The sequence below is a fragment of the Zosterops lateralis genome (assembly GCF_965231275.1).
Source record: "Zosterops lateralis genome assembly, chromosome: 21".
NCBI classification, from domain to species: domain Eukaryota; kingdom Metazoa; phylum Chordata; class Aves; order Passeriformes; family Zosteropidae; genus Zosterops; species Zosterops lateralis.
This window is the reverse complement of record NC_139781.1, coordinates 7,491,496-7,504,970: the sequence shown is the minus strand read 5'-3', so window position 1 is coordinate 7,504,970 and position 13,475 is coordinate 7,491,496. Positions and strand designations below refer to the sequence as shown.

Genomic DNA, 13,475 nt, shown 5'->3' with positions numbered 1-13,475 from the left:
TTCAGTCTCATCTTTCTGTAGTGACCACTATTTCCAGCTGTGCCAGAGCAGTAGAGGTCTGTGGATATTTCCTATTAGGACAGCCCAAGTTTTGGAAGTTCACTCAATATACATTTTGGTTTTAAGCAGAACATTATACACAGGGACTTCCTTTAACCCCCTGCCTATATGCAGTTAGTTATGATCAGTTCTTGCCTTGCTTTAATTTATTTTCAGCTTTTGGCCAGCAAAAAGGGGGATGAATCCTGGGCTGGTGTACATTGCTATAAACCCATTTCAGTGCCTTGGCAGGTTGGTTTTGATGGGGCTGGTTCCTGCAGGAGCTTCCACGGCTGCCCAGGTGGCTCCTCCTGCAGAGGGACCAGGGCTGTCCTGGGCACAGCATCACCAGCCAGGCCAGGGAAGGGAAGGGCTTGTCCTGCTCTGCTCTGCACTGGGGTGTTCTCACCTCCAATAGAAAAGATATGAAGCTTTTAGGAGAGTGTTCAAAGGAGGCCACGAGGATGGGGAAAGGTCTGGATGGAAACTCTTAGGAGGAGTGGCTGAGGTCACTTGGTGTGTTCAGCCTGGAGGAGACCTTACTGTGGTCTTCAACATCCTCCCGAGGGGCAAGTAGAGGGGCAACTCCGATCTCTCTCTGTGAGCACAGACAGGAGCCACGGGAACGGCTGGAGCTGTGTCAGGGGAGGCTCAGGTTGGGGAATCTGGGAAAGGTTCTTCCCAAAAGAAGAACTGCCCAGGCTCGCAGGAAATGGGCACATCCCCACGGCTGCCAGAGCTCCAGCAGCGTTCGGACACGGCTCCCGGGCACAGGGTGGGGATGTCGGGGTGCGTGTGCAGGGCTGGGACCCGCACCGGCCGCTCGGTGTGTCCGTGTGTCGGTATATCCTCACACAATAGCGGCGGGCGGGCGGAGCGGAGCGGGGGCGGTGCCGGGGCGGGGCGGGCCCGGGGGCGGCGGCGCTTCCTGCCCGGCCCGGCCCAGCCCGGCGCGTCCCGCGGGCCGCCCGCGCCCACTGCAGCGGAAGGAGGCGGAGGAGGGAGGGAGCCGAGCCGAGCCGAGCCGAGCCGAGCTCCGTGCCGTGCCGTTCCGTGCCGTGCCGCACAGGTAACCGCAGAGCCCAGCCCAGCCCAGCCCGGGCGCGATGCCGCGGGCCGCCCTTCGCTGCCGCGGCCGCGGGCGCTGCCCCTGCCCCTGCCCCTGCCCCGGGCGGCGCTGCCACTGAGCCGCTGACAGCCCAGCCGGGACCGCCGGCACCGCGGACTTTCGCCTCTTTGTGTTTATTCTGCCGCTCTCGAGGTACCGCTATATCCTCCTCACAGCGACCTGGCTGACTCTACTAGGATTTTATATTTTTTTAACCCCTTTCCAGCTCGATTGACTGTTCTGAGAGTGTATTTATTTTTAATAAAAGAAAGAGTCGAGCCACAAGTCCAGTTCGTATCACATTCCTCGTTCTTTGGAGTCCGGTTTATTTCTGCGGTTAAAAAAAAAAAAGTTTACTCCCCCTCCTCCAGTTTTATTGACACTGAGGATGAAGAAGGATTTGCAAATGAAAGCGCCTTGAAATCCAGCATCTTTTGGAGAGAGCTCTGCAATTCTCCAGCCCGTTAAATCTCGAATTCCACCCTTTGCCCCTGCTGAATCCACTGTTCTGCCCTTTACTCTCTGGGGTAAAAAAACCAAACAACAACAACAAAAACCCGAGGGGGAGAAAGAATACCTTTGGCAGCAGGGAAGCTTTGTGTGACTGACCCAACGAGCTACAAGTGTCCAGTTTCTGAAAAGAAGAAAACCCTTTTGTCTTCAGCAGATCAGTAGGTAAGAGATGTGCTCATGCTGCAAGGGACTCTGCATTCTTTCCTCAGCCTTAACCTGGGAATTAGACTGGCTCTCTTCTCTGTCAGCTTTTATCCATCACTTCTCTTCCGTAAAGTTTACTTTTCATCTTGCAAAAATTCTTGCAGAAAAAAAAAGGAAAAAAAAAAATTAAGCTCATCCACCTATTCCACCAGTGGAATGACTGGTGATGTACTCGTGTGTAATTGGATTGAGTAAAACTCAGTGGAAGTCGCTGAAGTGGGTTTGTGTCAGAAAAGCAGCCGTTTCTTGTGGTGCTCCTTTTCTTTGGAGAAAATAATTGCAGTCATTGTGCTTGTAATCCACGTGCTGGGGTTGTCTGTGCTGCTCGTGCTGCACACACAGGAACACACATATGTGCATTTCTGTGTCACACGTGGGGCTGCCACCATCGGCTCATCCCCTTGTTCCACGCTGGGATTTGTTTTACATGAAGCGCTTTGCTGCTGTGTCACAAGGTGTAAAAGTGTTGCACCCATAATTAACACGCCTCAACAGATTATTGGACATGGTCAGGAGCACGCTTGGCACTGTGCAGGGTGAATATGAGGGGATGTTTTCTTTGTTTTGAGATTTTTTTTTTTTTTTTCCCTGAAGTTAAGACTGAAAACGCAGCAGGGACATGTGCACATAATAACTGGATGGAGGCCCAGTGTCTGTGCAGGGAAACATATTTTGCAGAATACTCCTTTCTGTAGAGGCCAAGAGCTGAGTGTGTCCTGGTTTACAAGTGATAATACCACAGTGAATGTCTCATTTTCCTTCTCCCCCGCTCTGTACCCGCATTCCTCCTTCCCCTCCTTCCTCCTTTGCTCCCAGCCATCTCTGCAAGGGAAGGACCTGTGGAATTTTGTGTGGCTGGTGGTGAGACTCCTTGTTATTGTTCCCAGTGGAGTCACACAGCATCCCCCAGCAGAAGGAACTGCCTGTTCACGTGGTGAAACCAGCCTTGACATTGAGCTCTTCCCCACTGCGTGGGTTTTTCCTGTGGATGATACAGGAAATGCTACATGTTGCTCTGTCCTGCTCCCTGTTCATCTTTCTTTTTTTTTAATTTTTTTTTTTTTAATTTTTATTTTTCTCCTTCCTCTTCCCTGGAGGGATTTCTGTAGGAAAAGAAAGTGGAGTAGGTGGGGCAGCAGGTCGGTGTGCTCTGAGCTGCTGGACCCTCGGATTTGGGGGTGCCTCAGGTACCTGACCAGGATCCATCCCGCTCTTGGTTTTGGCTGCTGACTCACATTTTTCTGCTTGACTGTTTCAGGGCACTGAGCCTTTTCTGGCAGGTCAGGGTGGGAGCACAGGAACTGTGTTCTCGAGCTTTCCCCGCGCCCTCGTGCTGCTCCCGTGTGAGTGATGGGCAGCATCACGTCAGTTCTTCAGAGCTGCTGTGAAAACATGAACCCTACCATCAGGACCATGACCCTGTTAAATCTCTGGGTCAGACTTTCACCAGGGTTACCTCAGTGACTGCTCCTCTGAGGGAGGAGGAGGGTCATGAGTTGACCCTGGAAAAAATTTGTGCTGTAGTTGGAGTTGCAGGTTCATCTGGGACACCTGGTCTCCCTCTCTTTTACTTCCAGGACGTTTATTTGCAACATAACCCCATCCTTCAAAGGTTCCTGAGAGCCACAAAGACAACACAGAATGATTTATTTTTCTTGAGGAAAGGGTGGGATTTCCAGGTGGAGGGAATGGGGTGCCTCATCCCACAAGCTCTTTTCCTTTTGGATTCTGGAGGTGTTTTGCAGGCAGTGCTGGCTGCCCTGGAGAGAGGGCTGGAAGCAGAAGGGAACTGGGCAGTGTGGAATGGGCAGAATGGGCCATTTAGGGTTGGAATTTGCCATAAGACTTTAATTTAAAATATGCTGATACCGTGGTTCATCATCCTGCCTGTTCCTGGTGGCACAACATCAGATTGTGCCATAAACGTGGGACAACCAAATCATTCTCCTTTCCCCAAGCACACTTTTGTAGCAGAGAATGCCACAGCCAGGCCACAAGGTTTTCATATGCCTGTGATTCAAATGTATAAAAATTCTCTGCAGCCTCTAATACAGCTCAAAGGGCAGCTGATTTAGACGTGCCTGAGTGTTGGGGTCAGGAGATCACATTCCACAGGTTACTAGATGAAAGTGCTTCAAGAGGGCATAGCATAAATATTTGATTCATATAGAGGGGATTGGTGCAAATCCTTTTTGTTCCTTCCCCAAAGATGTTCTGGAGGAAAAGCACTGTTAGAAGGAAAAAAAAAACAAAACAACTGAACAACAGAAAACTTGTAACTTCTTTGTGCTAGAGGAAGTTGGATGGTAACATAGTGTATTATTGCTGAATTCCACTGAAATTCTTCTCGTGGGATACACCGTCTTGGAGAACACTGAAAGGAACTAATGTTTTTAAGTGTAAAATGACTCATAATGCATGGGCTCTTGAGGTGGGGTTTAACATTGTATGCAAACATTGCCAGCTGGTGGGGATCTTTTGGGATAAATAAGAACTATATTTGTACAAGAAGGCTTGAATGATGCATTTCAGATGCATCCTGATTAGCATAAGCCATTCACTTTGCAAAAGAATAGCCAGAGTCCCAGAAGTGGAGATAATTTAATAGTTCTCTTGTTCTCTTTAGCCTGTCTTGCATCAGCAGACTGACCAATCTTTTTGTTTATTTAGAAATAAGGTTGCATTGCTTTTCTGCCACATTTTCCTAACCATGACAGTGAAATTGAGAATTTGCAACCCCCAAGTTCTCAGAGCATAAATGCTTCTCCCACTTCTAACCCTTCCTTTTGTTTCCAGTTGAGTGTAATGTGATTTTTTTTTTTTGGTTGTTATTTTGATAGAACAACTTGCACCATTTAATTCTTCCTAGGGCTCAGCACAATGCTGCCTTGCTCCATAGCTGGGGCTCACTGTCACTTCCATGAACAAACAGCTCAAGTAAAATTCGAGCTAATTAAAGCTTAATTTTCTTAATGTGGAGCAAAATTTGAGCTTGGTTCAGATTGTTGTATTAATGTAAACACAGGAATAGGTGTTCAGTTTTAGAATTACCAACTGTCCAAGAGTGTGTTGGTGTATAAATAATTTTTGGCAGTGAAAGAATTTGTCTGTTTAAACCCCTGGTGGGGCAGAACTCCTTGTGCACTTCTTGCTTCATTCTTACTGGTGGCTTTTAAAGAGCTGCAGAGCTCTGACCTGCAAGGAAGACAAAACCCAATATAAAAAAAGTTCTTACACGTTCAGAGTGTGCATTAAACTCAAATGTGGCTCCAAAGACCTGTAAGTGATGAGATTCTCTGTTTGGTGCAGAGTATGCTGTGTGCTGGGTTCTGTTGTGAATTAAAAAGAAAACTATGACCTTGTTCTTGGCAAAAGGTTCTTGGATTAATGGATGTTCCCACTTTGGGCTGAAGTGTAAATGCTTTCAGAATAAAGTAAGATGCCTGTTTTCCCCCATCTGGCTGTTGTTGCACATTCCCACATTTCAAGGTATTTTCAGACACTGATTTTTGAAGAAGTCCTCTCGAAGGGTTCCTAATCAAAGCAGCCTTATGGATTTTTTCTTTTTCCTCCTTACTGTTGTGGACAATCTAGTGGGAGTGGAATGTCCTTGGTTGCCAATGTTTGCTGCTAGGTATCCCCCTTCCATGGAGACCAAGTGTTTATAAAAGTGTGAGAACAGCCATTCTGGGGGATTGGCAATAAGGTCCAGGGCTCTCTTTCTCCTCTTGTGTCCACTGAAATACAAGAGAGGACTCTGAGGTTCCTCATAGAAGTGTTCCAAGCTGCCTGTTGCTGGGGTTATACGCTTGCGGGAAGCACTGGAGGATTTGTCAGAGTGATTTAGTCCATTGTGTTGAATCTGGGCCACAACCCATTTCTTTAAGCTCATTCCTTTCAGGAATTCTCTGCTTTTCTTACTTTCTGATGAGTAGTTACTTTCTAGGTTAGACTCCCACATACCCTGGTGCCTGATCTTCTCTCTGTACGTGCCCCATATGTGGCAGCATCATCATATTGTAGACTTAAATCATTGTCCTTTATGAAAGAGCAGGCACATACCTGCCCTGTGAGTCCAGTTTGGCTGCAGGAGTTGTTAAACCCTTTTAGACAGGAGAGAGTGTATTCCCAAACAGCTCTGGAATGCAGTGCTGGCCACAGGAAGAACTTCATGCTGCAGCTTCCATGGCCATACCTTCAGCCTTTGCAAAAGCATTTGGTTCCTGCTTTGGACAGATCTGATACTGGAATTGTGTCCATGTGAAAGTAATGGGCTTTATGGAGAACTCTAAAATCAGCAAATAATAATCTTGCATATTACCTGGTTCTTCAGAGCAGCCTTGAAGCGTTGTCTTCAGGACAGGAAAAAGATCTAACAACTTTGGGGAAAAATAGTGTGAAGTTGTTCCTAGGACCAATGAATTGTTAAATCTACAATATAATTGTTTCTTACTGTGCCTGTAAGCGAAAGGAGTTTTTCATGGTTGATGGAACTTGTGTTTACATGGACACTTGGATGTCATTTTTAAAGTAAGAATAGATTTAAAACTTACCTGTGTATAAATGGCCATTCAGGGCAAACCAGACATTTGATATCAGCAGGAGCTCAGTGCGTGAGGAGTGAATAGGAATGGAAAATGAAATATGAATTAAAAAAACCCTTGAGAACTTAAAACTTACCTGTGTATAAATGGCCATTAAACTTACTGTGTATAAATGGCCATTCAGGGCAAACCAGACATTTGATGTCAGCAGGAGCTCAGTGCTTGAGCAGTGAATAGGTATGGAAAACAAAATATGAATTAAAGAAACCCCCATGAGAACCAAATTCAAAGGCCTGTGGAAACAAACTTCTCAAGGCTTTAAAATCCTGTTTTAGCAGAGTGGAGAGGTTTGTGTGAGGTTCCCAGCTTGAGAAGAACATGTGTTGGAGTCTCCCCTGTGGCTGGAGCAGTGGCTGTTCCTCGTGGTGGTTGTTGGATGTACCATCCCTCCCATAGGAGCAGTGAGGGCTCCCTCCTGTTCCCCACAGCTGAGTGTCTCCTCTCTCCCTGGCAGGAATTCTGCATTCTTGGTCCTGCAGAGATAAATGCTGCCATTCAGACTTGCTGCTTTTTTACTTTGCCATCCTCTCTGAGAATGTTTCTTGTCTAGTTTGGTTGTGTCTTGGCTTAAAATAACTTTTTTTTTTTTTTAATACTAAATATTTGAAATTCCTTGGGAGTTTGGAGAGGTCTTTGGTCATTTTCCTTGGTAACCACTGTTGGCCTATATAAGGTTCATCAGTATTGGCCACAGGATAGAACCAGACTTTGTGTAAAGGACAAAAAAGTTCACTGATCCAATAAAATTGGTTTTTAAAGGCTTATTTGTGTTAGCAAAGCACTTACAGTGTCTAATAGTAGATCAAAATGTTGTTGAGCAGTTCTCTTATATGAATGTTTATGAATTAAGCCAGTTTGTGATTTTGTTTAATGATTTAATTAGCATTTGTAAGACCTTGTCTAAGAATTGTGTCACAGTAATATTTTCTTTAAAATGTTTTGTGTCTCTACACAACTTGTTTTTTGAAAGAATTACTTAATATATTAGGATTATTTACTGTAACCCTCAAGGAAACTAATTCCACATTTCAGTGACTTTGTTCCCATCAGGGTTTGGTGGACTCTTTCTGCTGTTCTAATTTGGGTGATTCTGTGTTCAGCTGAAACAAATTTGATTGCTTCATACTGGGGCTAGCCTGTCTAGTTGTGGGGCTTGGGAAAACACATCTTCCTTGTTTTCCCATTGTCTTTTTGAAAAGAAACAAAGCTGAAACCTCCTCTGTATTTCTGAAGAGCCAGAATTTAAAACCAGTGTGAGATGGTATCCCCTGCCTGTGCTGGGAGGGTTGGAATGAGATGAGTTTTTAATGTGTTTAAATGGAAAATGTTTTTTTTTTTTCCAACCCAAACTAGTCTGAGATCCTGGGATAGCCTGTGGAGGTGCACAAGGAGGTAATCTGGAATTTTCTAGAATCATCACAGCTCAGTGCTGATATTTGCACTGGGTAAAAACAAAATTGGAACACTTTTTACTGTAGAATGATGAAGGCTGAAGGGACCAAGAGCCACATTACGTAGCCTGTTCCACCCTTCCTTTGGGTAAGATCAGGGATCTGTGGAGAGCAGGCAGAAAAAAGCACTCCAAAGTTACACGAGAAAGAGCAGCTTTTGCTCTTGTCCAGTTGGGATTGGGTGTGGAGCACTTGGATCTTCTTGAAAAAAGAAAAAAAGTTGTAAAAAAAGCTTTGTCTCCCTGGAGGGAAGAGTGGATTTAGCATGTGTTGAAAGCCCAGTGGATTTCTGATTTGGGGGAGTAGGGATGGCAATAGAAACTGTGTATAGGACACTGCTGGCCCCATCCCCTGCTGCTCAGGGGGTTTGGAGGGAGCTTTCCCTACTTTTGAGCAGTCTCAAGAGTCTGAGATGGAGGTCAGGGCCCAGGGTGGGGCTGGGGGAGGCAAACTGCAGGATGTGTTCCCCTGGGAGACCCAGGACAGCAGCTTTTCCTGCCTGGAGAGGCTCTGGCACTGCATTCCTCAGGCAGGGGAGGGCTGAGTGCATTTCCTGCACAAGCCCTGCTGGCATTGACTGAGCTCTGAGGGGGAGCAGGAAAGGTCAATCACCTTGGATTTGTGCTCAAGGAGCCGTGTGTTACCTCTGGTTCCTGTGCACTCAGTGAGGTTCATTTCGTTCATTAGGACTCTAAATCTTTAACTGTTTTTCTGCAGCTGCTGAGGATCCTTTGCAGAAGTATCTTAAAACACCCAGAAAGTTCCTCTGCCTTCTGCTTGCACAAGTCCTGGGCTGCCAACATCCTTGATCCATTTAGGCAGGATCTGTGCTTGCTGCTCCTGTTACTACAGAAAATCTCCCAGCAGTGGTGAAGTTTATATTAGCAAGGCAGAAGTAGAGCTGATGTGGTTTACACGAGGTTTCCTAAGCAGTACACCTAAAACCAATTATTTCCTACTGTAACTGCATCTGGTTTAGAGTGGTTACTGGAATACTTGGATTGAAAGAAATCAATTCCCTGAGTGACATAGTTGTGGCAACAAAAGGCATCAATGTAGGCCAAGATTTAGCCAATCTCCACTGTGCTAAAATGAATGGAGTAATATCTTCTTCCCAGTGTGGTGGTGAGGCTCAATTAATCATCTTATAGGTAATTAAGGGTTTTTTACAAGGTGCACATGAGAAGCCCAGGTGGTTATGATGAAAGAACAACACCAAAACCACTCTTTATAACATCTTTCCTGTCTAAAAATGTGGTGGGCTGGATCTTCTGCAGGATTTTATTTTTAATTCATATTTTTAACCCATGGTACCCACTGAGATCTCTTGGTGGTGTTGGGCTGTCCCAGTACTGCTCTGGGTTTGTGCCCTTCCTTGGGCCACAGCATCTCTGCCTGATAAATGACAATTTACCTGTATTTTAGCTGTTCCTTTTTCTAAAGGAAACAAAAGGAGGGGCCATTCCTGCCTGCTTTCCACATTCTGTGGTTAGTCCCCTTAACTTCTGTGAAACTGCATTCTGAAATAAGAAGAGCTCCTCCATATGGGGGCTTAAAATAGTTTAAATTGTGGTATCGCTAGAAAAGCCAGAAAATTCCATGCTAAAGTTAGGCCATAGTGGTTGTTTTCTTCTCTGCATCCTCCTCCACCTGTGTTTTTTTATTTGTGTCAACTTACCATATAAATTTTTGGGATGTCACAACTGACATATGAGGAAAAATTACTTTAAGGTGGCACAAAATGGATATATCTGTTTGGGGATCATATTTCCATTGTTTTCAGGACTGCTTCAGCTTTTAGCTTAGAATTTTGACTTTATTTTTAATGTAGATGGCGATTCCAATCTTTTTTTTTTCCTTTTTTTTTTTTTTTTTTTTTTTTTTAATCTCAGCAGCAATTAAAAGAGTCTGATCCTATCTGTAGGGACAAATGATGCACTGTCAACATTTTGCTCCCTTCTGATAATGCACATGAAACCGGTTTGCGTGTTTGAAGATTACATTTTACTCTCACATGGTTTTCATTATCTGAGAGCCCTGGAGGAGAGGCCTGGACTAAATCAGGGAAGGAATGGAGAAACCACACAATGCAATGAAACTGGTGCTGAGGCATAGTTGGGATGGTTGTGGGACAGGGGCTGCTGACGACAGAAGCAGGGCTCTGCCTGAGTGCCAGCAGCAGCCAGGAGTGGGGGCATTCTCAAGAAAAAATCACACAAAACAAAGCTTGATGCTGAGTTAAAACTGCGGCTTGGGCTTGCAGCAGTTCCCCAGCTCTGCAGAATTACTGGAAAAGGCTGGAGTTTGAGGCAGATGAATCTTGCCCTCTGCAATGAGACCTGGTGAGGCTAAAGCTGCGTGAGCTCGAGCTGGTTTTAGCCAGGAGACGTCTAAAAAGGTGAGATCTTGGCCTTTCTGTAGCTGATAGCAGAGCTTTCAGTGCCTGTGCTGGTATTTGTGCTTTATTAATTATGCAGAAATGGCATTACCTGCCCCTAAATGGTTGTGACTCTGCACATGTGTGAGCAGTGTTAGGGAGTGCTGCATAACAGTTTGAGTGCTGTGATGTCTTCATGTAGAAATATTCTCAATAAAAACAGCTGGTTTTCCTATTAGACTGGTATATTCAGAATAAATCCTTCTGCCCCTGTGACTTTTAAAATTTTATGGAGGAACTTGAAATTCCATAGCATTCTTTTCAAAATGCTTAAAAGCCACGACACATTCCTGTTTAGACCGGGCTTTGTAAATGTTCAGCTTTTTTTCTTTTCCTTTGTAATATAAAGCCTAAATTATGTTGGTGAAGATTATAGGAACTTCCCTGTGAAGAAATTGATACTTTTTAGTGAGGGGAGCAGTAATTCAAAGGTCAAGTAAGGTCTTCCCAGTTTTTTCCTTTGAGATGTAATTTAGAGGGAATCTTCCCATGTTGATGTCTTGACTTATTTATCTCCAGCCAGGCCAAGAAACTCGCTGCCTTTTCTTCAGATCTGCCAGGCTTTCCTGTGCCTGGTCCCAGTGAAAAGAGTGTTTGAGGGGCAGGATTAGGCACAGTCTAATCCTTGCTCAGGTGGACTCAGTTTGCCTGGCAGAGTTGTTAAAACCAGGACCAGCCTTTAGTTGTTCTCGTGTTGCCGTAGCACGATGATCTAATACAATGGGTATGCATCTTATTTGCCCCCCTCCGGGTGACATTGTTCTTGTTTTTTTGCGTTAAAAGAAGGAAGTTTTTCTCGTTTGCCCGGTGACTGTGCCCTTGTGGAATGAAGATGAGTAATGCTGGCCGCGCTCCATGCACCTGCTGGGTGCCACCCTCCGGGATCACCTGAGCCAGGGGCAGCAGAGGGAGGCGGGCAGGGCTGGATGGGAGCTGGGGAGGTGTTTATGGTTGGAGTCTGGATCCTCCTCCTGCCTGGGAGCAGGTGCTGAAGCGCTCTCACAGTGCTGGGACTTGTTGAGTGCTGCCTTGCAGGTCTGGGTGTTGGCGCCAGACGTTGGGAATCTTTATTCTGCAGGACTGTCCTGGTGTGTGTATTCTCTCCCTTCCTCCTCCTCCTCCTTGGGATGGACTGAAAGGAAGCAAAGAGCATTCAGTGATAACCTCCACTATTCATTCAATAATTTGGGACTTTGCCTCTCAGTCCCTGGTGCTCCCAGCCACTCCAAAGTGAGAATTTGTGCAGAACAGCCACAGTTCCAATGGTCTTGGAGACACGGGTTGAGTGGATTGTGCAGGATCAGGGATCAGCCTGCTGGGGTTTGCGTGGGCCATGGAGCAGCAGAGTGTTTCCATTACCCAGGGGTGACTCAGCATGGGAATATTGCCCAGGGCCCTCACAGCTGGTCCTTTCCACGCCGTTTCCTCTCCCCTCCTCTATTGCAGAGTGCAGGTCTGTCTGAAGAACCTAAAGAAGAACCTGCACCTAAAAAAACAGCCTAAAACGTCATCTACTGATGCTATTTGCACCACAACGACACAGACTGAGATTCAGAAGGCTTGAAAATTTCTTCTTTATTTTTCAAATGTGTCTTTCTTTTATACTATTTTACACGGACCAATTTGATTGGTGAAACAAGGGCAAACTTCTTCAATCACATTATTAAAACCAGAAAGGTATCAAGAAGACATCTGTTCTAAAAAAAAAAGAATAACGTAAATACAGTTACAAAAGCATTTTTCTTGTTTACAAAAAATTCTCTAAAGAATTTCAGAAAACCAAAACACCTGAAGCATAGAACCAAAGCTACAATTGATTTTCATGGTAGCATCCCATCCCCTGCTGCCAACCAGGATGGGGCAGTATCATGAGCACATCCTTTAAGCAAAACCACAGAAATGCTTTATAGAATGTGCTGCTGGAGTTTGAAGTCTGTCAGTGGATTGTTTGAGGTCTGAGCAGACAAAACTTAGGAGTAAAACCGAAAGTGTTTAACTGTACTGAGGCCTGGTGAGGTGGTGAACCTGTTCCCATCCTACCTGATGTGTTAGCTAATTAGCTCCTTGGCTAAGCACTAATTCTGGGCAAGTATGCACAGGCTGCCCTCACAGGGACTCTTGCATTCCTCTTCGTTTCACAAGCTAAAGAAAGATGCTTCTCTTTGCTTGTGAGGTTATTATTGCTCCATGCAGGTTAATTGAGCTATAGCATTAGAGCCACTCATCAAACAGTGGTGAGTCACTCACTTGTCTAAGCTTGTTTATTTTTATAATGCTGGAAAATATTTGCATGCTGTACAGAAATGTGCTGCTTTGGTTCCCTACAGCCTGGCAGTATTATTTTAAATTCTTCATTAATCTTCCTTCCTCACGAGGGACTGGCAAGGTTCCTGTGCATAATTACATGATGTTTAAGACAGAAGCCTCAGCTACTGGGTTTTTACACAATGCCCTGCGAACATGAGGCTTTTCTTCCTTGAATAGTACCTACACTCTCCCCCTTTTGTGCCATTCTTGATCTCAGCATGGTGAAGCATTATTTGCAATTCCTGTGTAAGTTCTACCAGTTCTAGGTTCTGATGTTTCCTCAAGAGCTTTTCCCTCACATTACCAGGAGTAATTTCAGACCAGAGTTTAGAATGAGGTGTAAGATGATAGAGCTGCAGTGCTGGGGAGCAAATTGCAAAATTGATTCAGCCTGGGAAATCTCACCGTGGTTCCTTGGATGAGATTTGATTTAAACCTGAATTTTCCACTGGAAAAGGTGTTTCTGGGCTTTGTGGCTGTGGGGAGTGCACCATCCAATCCATACAGTTTGACAGAGTTGTTGGCAGTCTGACTTCACCCCTATCAATCATAATAGATGTCGGCTAAACCCCCAAATGTGTCTGTTTAAAGTATCTCCAGAACCTTCCCAATTTCCTTCCAGCTCTATCATAACAACTTTTCCAGTGCATCTCACTAATTTCCATCTTTGGCACGGTGAAAACCGAAATTGCTGGAAGAGCCTGACACAAATAGGGTTTGGTGTCCAAATAAATAACACATGGGCTTCAGCACCAATTGTACTGTTCATTTTTGTGTTTTGTTAATAGAAAAGTTAACTCGTTGGTTCTGCC

At 45.1% G+C, this 13,475-nt stretch overlaps 1 protein-coding gene across 2 annotated transcripts in view; it reads left to right on the top strand.

Moving 5' to 3' along the window:
• The first annotated feature begins 947 nt into the window (after positions 1–947).
• The window catches only part of AMOT (angiomotin), a 49,264-nt gene continuing 36,736 nt past the window's right edge, over positions 948–13,475 (top strand). Inside the window, exons 1-2 of one of the 2 annotated variants that reach the window (XM_083876361.1) lie at positions 952–1,108; positions 1,374–1,822. The gene's annotated coding sequence lies outside the window, so the exon portion shown is untranslated. Of the gene's footprint in view, positions 1,109–1,373; positions 1,823–13,475 lie in introns of both variants that reach the window. The other variant, XM_083876362.1, reaches the window with a different exon arrangement.